General features: G+C 35.6%; 1 protein-coding gene across 9 annotated transcripts in view; it reads right to left on the bottom strand.

The window, feature by feature from the left end:
- The window catches only part of LOC106883769 (phospholipid-transporting ATPase ID), a 212086-nt gene that overhangs the window by 72225 nt on the left and 132211 nt on the right, over positions 1-7650 (bottom strand). The gene's annotated exons all lie outside the window — the stretch shown is intronic.

The following is a 7650-nucleotide window of genomic DNA, read 5'->3' as shown; positions in this document are numbered from 1 at the left end:
TGCAAGAGAAATGACTGCACTTGTATGGTGAGGTGTTGTGAATGGATGAGGACAGCTGTGTGATAAAGTGTCATACCCTAGCAGTTGAGGGAACCTGTAGAAGAGGTAGACCCAGGAAGACCTGGGATGAGGTGGTGAAGCATGACCTTCGAACATTGGGCCTCACCAAGGTAATGACTAGTGACTGAGAGCTTTGGAGATATGCTGTGCTTAGAAGACCCAACAAGCCAAGTTAGACCATAACCTGTGGCCTATGCCAGTGGTGTATAACCAGCCCTCTTATGAGTACCCTTACTTCATTGGACAGTAAACTCTGCTTGCGAAGACCTGTTGAGGCAAGTGAAATCAAAATCACTGACATGGCTGATGACAGTACCACTTGATTGGCGCTCATGCAGGTTGAACGTTAAAAGCACCATCTGAGCATGATCGTTGCCAGGGCTACTGACTGGCTCACGGACCAGTGGCATGTAAAAGTACCATTTGAGCGTGATCGTTTCCAGCGTCGCCTTACTGACACATGTGCTGTTGACACGAGAAAAACAACATTCAAGCATGGTTGTTGCCAGTGCAGCCGGACTGGCTCCCATGCAGGTGGCACATAAAAAAGACCTTTTGAGCGTGGTCATTGCCAGTACCACCTGACTGGCCCTCATGCCGGTGACACATAAAAGCACCCACTACACTCTGGGAGTGGTCGGCATTAGGAAGAGCATCCAGCTGTAGAAATTCAAAGGGTGAGCCTTGTCACACTGTGTCACGGTGAATATCCCCGAGAACTACATTAAGGGTATACGTGCCTGTGGAGTGCTCAGCCACTTGCACATTAATTTCACGAGCAGGCTGTTCCGTTGATTGGATCAACTGGAACCCTCGACGTCGTAAGCGACGGAGTGCCAACAACAATATATGTGTGTGTGTAACTATTCATTTATTAATGAAATATTATTATAATTGAATCATTGTTACTGGTATTGATATGTAGTTAAGCTGTTTGCAACCACATGGTTGCTAGATCCATCTCAATGCAAGTTACCTTTGAGTGACCAATGTCTTATAAATGAAATTTGATAAGCAAGAAGCTTGGTGTGTGTGTATGTGTGTGAGAGACAGACATAGACAGACAGACAGTGAACAAGAGAGAGTAAATGTTTCTGTACATGTTACAGCATCACAATGTGAACAATAATGTTGATTATATTTGTCTCTTGTCAACAACGTGTTTCATAATTAATGCTTTTGTTATATGTGAAGATAGTAGAAAGCAAATAAATAACTTAAAAATCAAATAAAGGTTTACGACAGGAAGTATGTGCTGCATACAAAATACTGCCTCCATAACTCTCTTTCTGTCCATGCCAGCATGAGAAAATGAACTTAAGAATGATGATATAAGGATGATGATAATGATGACAATGGTGGTGGTGCTGGTGATGGTAAAAAAGAGAGTTTAGCACACCCAGTGAATCAACAGATGTTACAAGGGATGGGTATGTTGTACAGTAGTTTGTGTTCAGAGCACCCAGCTGTAAAAACTGCCACAGTAATAACAACATACCCAACGGCAATGGGTGGTTTTCTCTATCTTTGTTTATGTCAGATAAGGAACTACAGTGGATGACAAGATGAAAGAGAGAGAGAGAAAGAGAGAGAGGGAGCAAGTCATTAATTGTCACTTTGTCCAGCTTGAGTTAATCAATCCACCCTAAGTTATCTATCAATATCTATCTACCATCAACATTACGGTTTGTGGTTTCATCAATACTGATAATTAATGGTGTATTATTGAGTCTTTGGGTGCCGCAAGCCAGCTGTAAATATTTGCCAACTGTATGCATCAGTACCAGTTACATAAAGAATATTTGTTTTTTTCTGATAATGCACATGTGAACAAATGTGTGTATGTGTGTGTGTGCATGTGTGTGGCTACGTATGTGTGTGCTCATGTGTATATTGTTATATGTACTTTTGAAAGAGATACATTAATTTTGCAGTCAAGTAGCAAGAAAACTGAGAGCTAATGATCATAATTTCAAATAATATTTCTAAAGCCTTTGTTCTGTGCTCTAGAATAAGAAACATTTCTTCAATGTGTAACTGAAACAATTATTTCATCCATGCATAGAAAAATAGATGTATACTAAACAAATAAAAGAAGGTATGTATGATTCATTTTTCAATGAGTGTAGGCATGATTGTGTGATAAAAAGTTTGAGTGCATCTTTACAGGTGCAAAAACATCATGTATTCACCATCATGTACATGTATTTACCATCATCAGTATTTTTACATTTGCTTTTTCCATGCAGACATGTGTAGGACAAGACTGCTTGAGGCAGTATTCGATGGCTGAGTGCCTTTCCTGATGCTAACCACTATTTGTTTTCAAGGAAAGTACTTTATTCCACTGATCTTCTCATATTGAACCAATTGCTTATAGACATAAACAAATATCATTACTGCACAAGTGATATCAATGCAAAGATATGCAAAGACCAACACATATGCTGTACAGTTTCCATTTAGCAAATTTCACCAACAAGACATTAATCACCCTTAGGTTATAATAGAATACATTTTCCCAAAATGTCACACTATCTCCTTAAAAAAAAAATGAACAATTACCATTTTCCCCTTACTGTTGTAAAGTTGTAAATTCCTTCTAAGAGTGTTAACTCCAATCATGATGTGAAGCAAATGAGATGAGAGATAAATCTCCCACCAGATTATTCTAGATAATCCTAACATCCGAATAGCTAGGTTAACTGAGGAAATGAAGAATAAGGTGTCTGTCTAGCAGATTTGAAATGACAACTTACAAACAGGAGATTCAATACTTTATACATTTGGTCATCTTATTTATTCCTCCTCAGGAAAAGATGACATGTATGATAAAAACGTTTTTCCCCTTGGGTCTGTGACATGCAGACAAATTCTTTAGATTCTCAAGCACCATTTTCTTTGAACTTAAATCTTGTTAATTTTCCAAGGGCCTCCCTTCAAATGGAATTGACTGCAGTTAAAGGTATATTATTCTCCTGCTCAAATATGAAGATACTGCAAGAGAGAGGAGCCAACCATCCCAAACAACCTTTAGGATGGTTATGCAACACTGAAATATCTGATATTACAGAAGCCATGCTATCATGTTACACCAGAATGTGGATAAACAATTCTTCTTAACAGAATTGTTAACTCTGTATATAAAGAAATGAATAGTTAAAGATGTAATATGCTTGATCATAGGGTTGATGTAGGACAAAACAGCAACAGATAAAGTAATCGCTATTAGATAGCCGATCACTTATTTAATGACTACATAGTAGCAGACATTTGAATCTCAAATTTATTATGCTTTAACAAAAAAAATGGTGTATTCATGAAATAAAGCTGACAAATTTGGTGTTTCTCTACTCTTCTTCTCTAGATTTCAATCACAAGTGGGTAAATGGAAAAATAGAGAAAGAACATAAAAAAAAGTTATAAACGAAACCTACAGTCAACTTATTACTTGAAATCTCCAGGTTATTCTTACAAAGCCATTTTGCACATTCTCAGAGAGGAGGAGTACAATTAAGACATACCATTTGTTCTTTCCCATTCACTGCTGCTGCCACCGATGATGATGACAATAATAATAAATTTCAAAATTCCAAAAGTAATATTATTATTATTATTATTATTATTATTATTATATCATGCAAATAATAATTATGTTTAACATGCCAAACAAAACAAGCTCTCTAGTTTAACACCAACACCTGGCATTTGGGAACCCTTAGTGGAGTTCAGTTACTTTGGAACAAACCACCACTCTCACAGTTCTTCCCCCTCCCCCCACTACCAGTTTTCCTCAACCATGTTTATTCTTGCAGACACTGACTCGTTGTTGTTTAACCCTAGATCAATCCTGATTAAACAGATGTATAATCGAAGGCATCCAGCCATGACCATTCTGTGTTTTCTTGTATGCAGGGAACCTAAAATGGTATGGTTTGATACAAGAGAGACTTGGTAGCTATTTCTAGCAGGCCAAGTGACTACACAAAGCACCTTCTAGGCATCAGTCACATAAATCTCACCAATCTCAGAAGACCTGCAAATTACGGCAACTGCCTCTCCTCCTCTTTTTAACTTATGAAAAATAAAACTATACAATTCCTACAGAAACAAAGACATAATCACACAAAAACATAATTGTGTATATGAAATAAGAAATGAATTGGAAAACTTAGCACTACTGACACCTTAATATTTGTAAAACCTCCTTACCTCTTTATTTATTTTTTTTAACTATCCCTGTATAATACGCTTACTACACATGGCCATCCAACTTGCTACAAAAAGCAACCAAAACTTCAAATCACTCCCTGCCAGTAGCAGCTTGGAACTGCAGCACCCCCTATTTCCAGTCAATATTATCAATAATATTCAATATAATAAGTCCTTCTTTAAAAAATTCTTTCTTTAAACTTGTACATTATATAATCCTTAAGCTTCGTTTCAGTAGCCATCCCTTAGTTAATGAAAAAAATACAAAAATCCTTGTATAGCACTGTGCGCTTCACAGTTCCAACAATGTGGAGCACTGCAAGAACGACAGTGCCAATCCAAGTGTTCCAGTGAAGGGTAGTGTTCCTTTTTGACTCCGCATGTGTTGTGCTTAAAAATGTGTTTATATTCTTGAATGTGATAAAGTGTAGAATTAGATTATTATCCTGCTTCCTGCTTCAGTGTTGCTGCCAGGATTTGAAAAATAGGGCACATTTCCATCGCCCCCACCCACCCATTTCGTGATTTAGGGGGTATTTTTTGAAAAACAAGGGGGAATTCATGGTGGTGTTCAGTGAACAAATTAAACACTACCTGGCAGTGGCTAAAACTTGAACCGATCAAGTTTATGTATAAATTTTCTTTTTATAAGTTTGTTTCCTTTTACACAATATTAAAACAACAGCTCAAAATTTTGTGAAGCAGCACCCCAACTAATTTTATCAACGAGCCACCACTTAAGGAAAAGACATCAAATAATATAGTCTTATATACCCTTAAGACAGGATAGTCATGGTTGGAATGTCTTTGATCATAGGTCTGTTACATTGTGATCGAACTGGAGCTAAACAAAAGTAACTATAAGTGATATAAGTCAATAAGAGAGCCATTATACGGCAGCAATTTTCAATTTTTCTTTCACCAACAGCACTCTAAATAAGGCATTAAAAGTGTTACTGTACACCACTACCTTTTTAGCAGTTTTCTTATATAAAATATGTCAAAACTGTTTTAAAATAGAGATTGATGCAAGCATTACACTTTGACATAAAGGAACACATATTCAATGGTACACATGCATTTAAAAAAACTCAAGTGTTTTTAAAATCTCTTGACACTTTCGGAGTTGCCGCAAAAACTTGCAGCACACCTACATACAATATATGGCACCATATTCGCCATATAAGCGTGCTGTGACACAAAAATCAAAAAAAGATCTGCTCTCCATGGTCATGCTGCCCATTAGAAATAGCATCTAAATCTTCCTCAAATCGCACCCTCCCATCTCTAAAAACGGAAGGACACATTGAACAATGTAGTAGTCCAGAGTACACAATGTCTAGAAAAAATACAAGAAAGCCATGGCTGGATTGCTTTTGATCACAAGTCTGTTTAATCAGGGCTGATTTATGGCTGAATAATTAATGGTAAGATATAAAATCCCACTAAGGTTGATTATTTATGATGAATCATTCGATACATGAAGGACAAATATGACAATAACACCATAACAAAAAACATGTAAACATTGATTGTCATAGTTGAGATGATAGTGATTACAATGTTTCTGTTGTTTAGCAACAGGTCAGCTCAATAAAGCAAACCTATGATCAAAGTATTCCAGCTGTAACCATCCCTTCTTCTTAAGAATATCTAGAACAACTTTATGCACTATGACAATAAGATGTAATGACTGTGTTTTGACGGCCACTTTAAGCAAGTCAAGTGACCACAAAGAGGATCCGTCCTTGGCTCATACTTATAATGTTTGATGGTGGTGATAACAATTGTGATATCAATAAGGATAGGGCTATGTTATATGGTGATGATCATTATTACGTGGGTGATGGGATGATGGTAACAATAGGATAATAACAAAATGTTAAATAAAGGAAAATTAAAAATTTTAATAAAATATCAAAGCTACGAATTCTTCCAGTTTTCATTTGATTTTGTTTTAGATTGTTTCACTTATTTTCCTAGATCGAATAGTTGTCACATTTGATTATTCATAACTTGCTGGAAATATTTTTACAGCTACGTACCATTCCCACCATCAACCTCCCAGTCATGAAAAGAAAATGACATCTCATCTTCAGCAGGGCATTTCAAAGAAGGCTATGCTGTGTACCTTGACTAGGTACACAGCTTAAGAACTTTAGCTGTTTTGAATTCATTTCTCTTTAATCAGTTATCCAAAACATTAAACTTGAGTGTTTTTAAAATATAGCAATTCTTTTACAATAATTCTTTTACTTTTTAATGGTAGTCATAACTTTTAAAAGGTCTTTATTTCACTCTTTCTGGAATTTTAACACTGAAGGGATCAAACTATGATGGAGATTATAAAAGTAAGAAAAAGGCTTCAATTAAATTTAACAAAGTAAATAATTTATTTTAGTGCTAAATATATTTACTTTTGACAATTTTGTCTTATGTTAGGATTTTCTTCAAATATTTTTGTAACTATTGATATTTTCTTATAGCTGGAACAAGTTGTTGTTTTTGGCCCAGGTCAACCTTGACTGAACACACTTATGGACCAAAACTGTAACCAGTACATTTTGTTTTTAGACACAGTTGATCTCAAACTATGTGTCGTTCCTTTTTTAAGTTTTTAAAGAATGTGAGAGCGAGACTTGGCAACTATTTCTAGCAGGTCATGCAACCATATAGTGGCTACTTTACTAGCTTATAATTAGAGTTGAAAGCCCTTCCTTCTTTCTGCAACACACTCAACTACTAGGTGAAAGTTGGTTCCAAAAATCATTTTAAACACATTATCTCATATCAGTAATTCTGCGTCTCGATTTCAAAACTACTATGTCTCTCTTCAGTCAAATCAGACAATGAAATATAATTTAATTTGTAACATTTAAAATCAGTAAATTATATTATTTTGTTTCAACTTTCTCTAACAAAAAGGTTCTGTCCTAAAAGTTACATCTTCCTTCCTTACAGCAACTTTATTCCAATATTTCAACTCTTCACATCAAGATATGCCAACACACACACACACCTTCACTAGTTTCTTCAGATTCTACTCCTTTGTTATCAAATATTGCCCTTGTTATGAATGTGCAAATGTAACTACTAGGGAACAGAACTAGATACTTGATAATGCATAATCATATTGACATAGGTAGGGCAATAAGCAATTGATAAGCTTTAGAGCAGGTAACATAAGAACATGTCATAGACAAGGATCAACATGCAACATAATGCATAAAATCAGTGTTGCACCAAGTTATACATACATAGACATGCTTTTATGTATATGAGTGTGTGTATGTGTGTGTGTGTGTGTGTATATATATATATATATATATATATATATATACATACACATAAACATGCTTGTGTGTATGTGTGTGTGTG

Source organism: Octopus bimaculoides, chromosome 2, assembly GCF_001194135.2.
Source record: "Octopus bimaculoides isolate UCB-OBI-ISO-001 chromosome 2, ASM119413v2, whole genome shotgun sequence".
In the NCBI taxonomy this organism is placed as follows: domain Eukaryota; kingdom Metazoa; phylum Mollusca; class Cephalopoda; order Octopoda; family Octopodidae; genus Octopus; species Octopus bimaculoides.
This window is presented reverse-complemented; position numbering and strand designations above follow the sequence as displayed.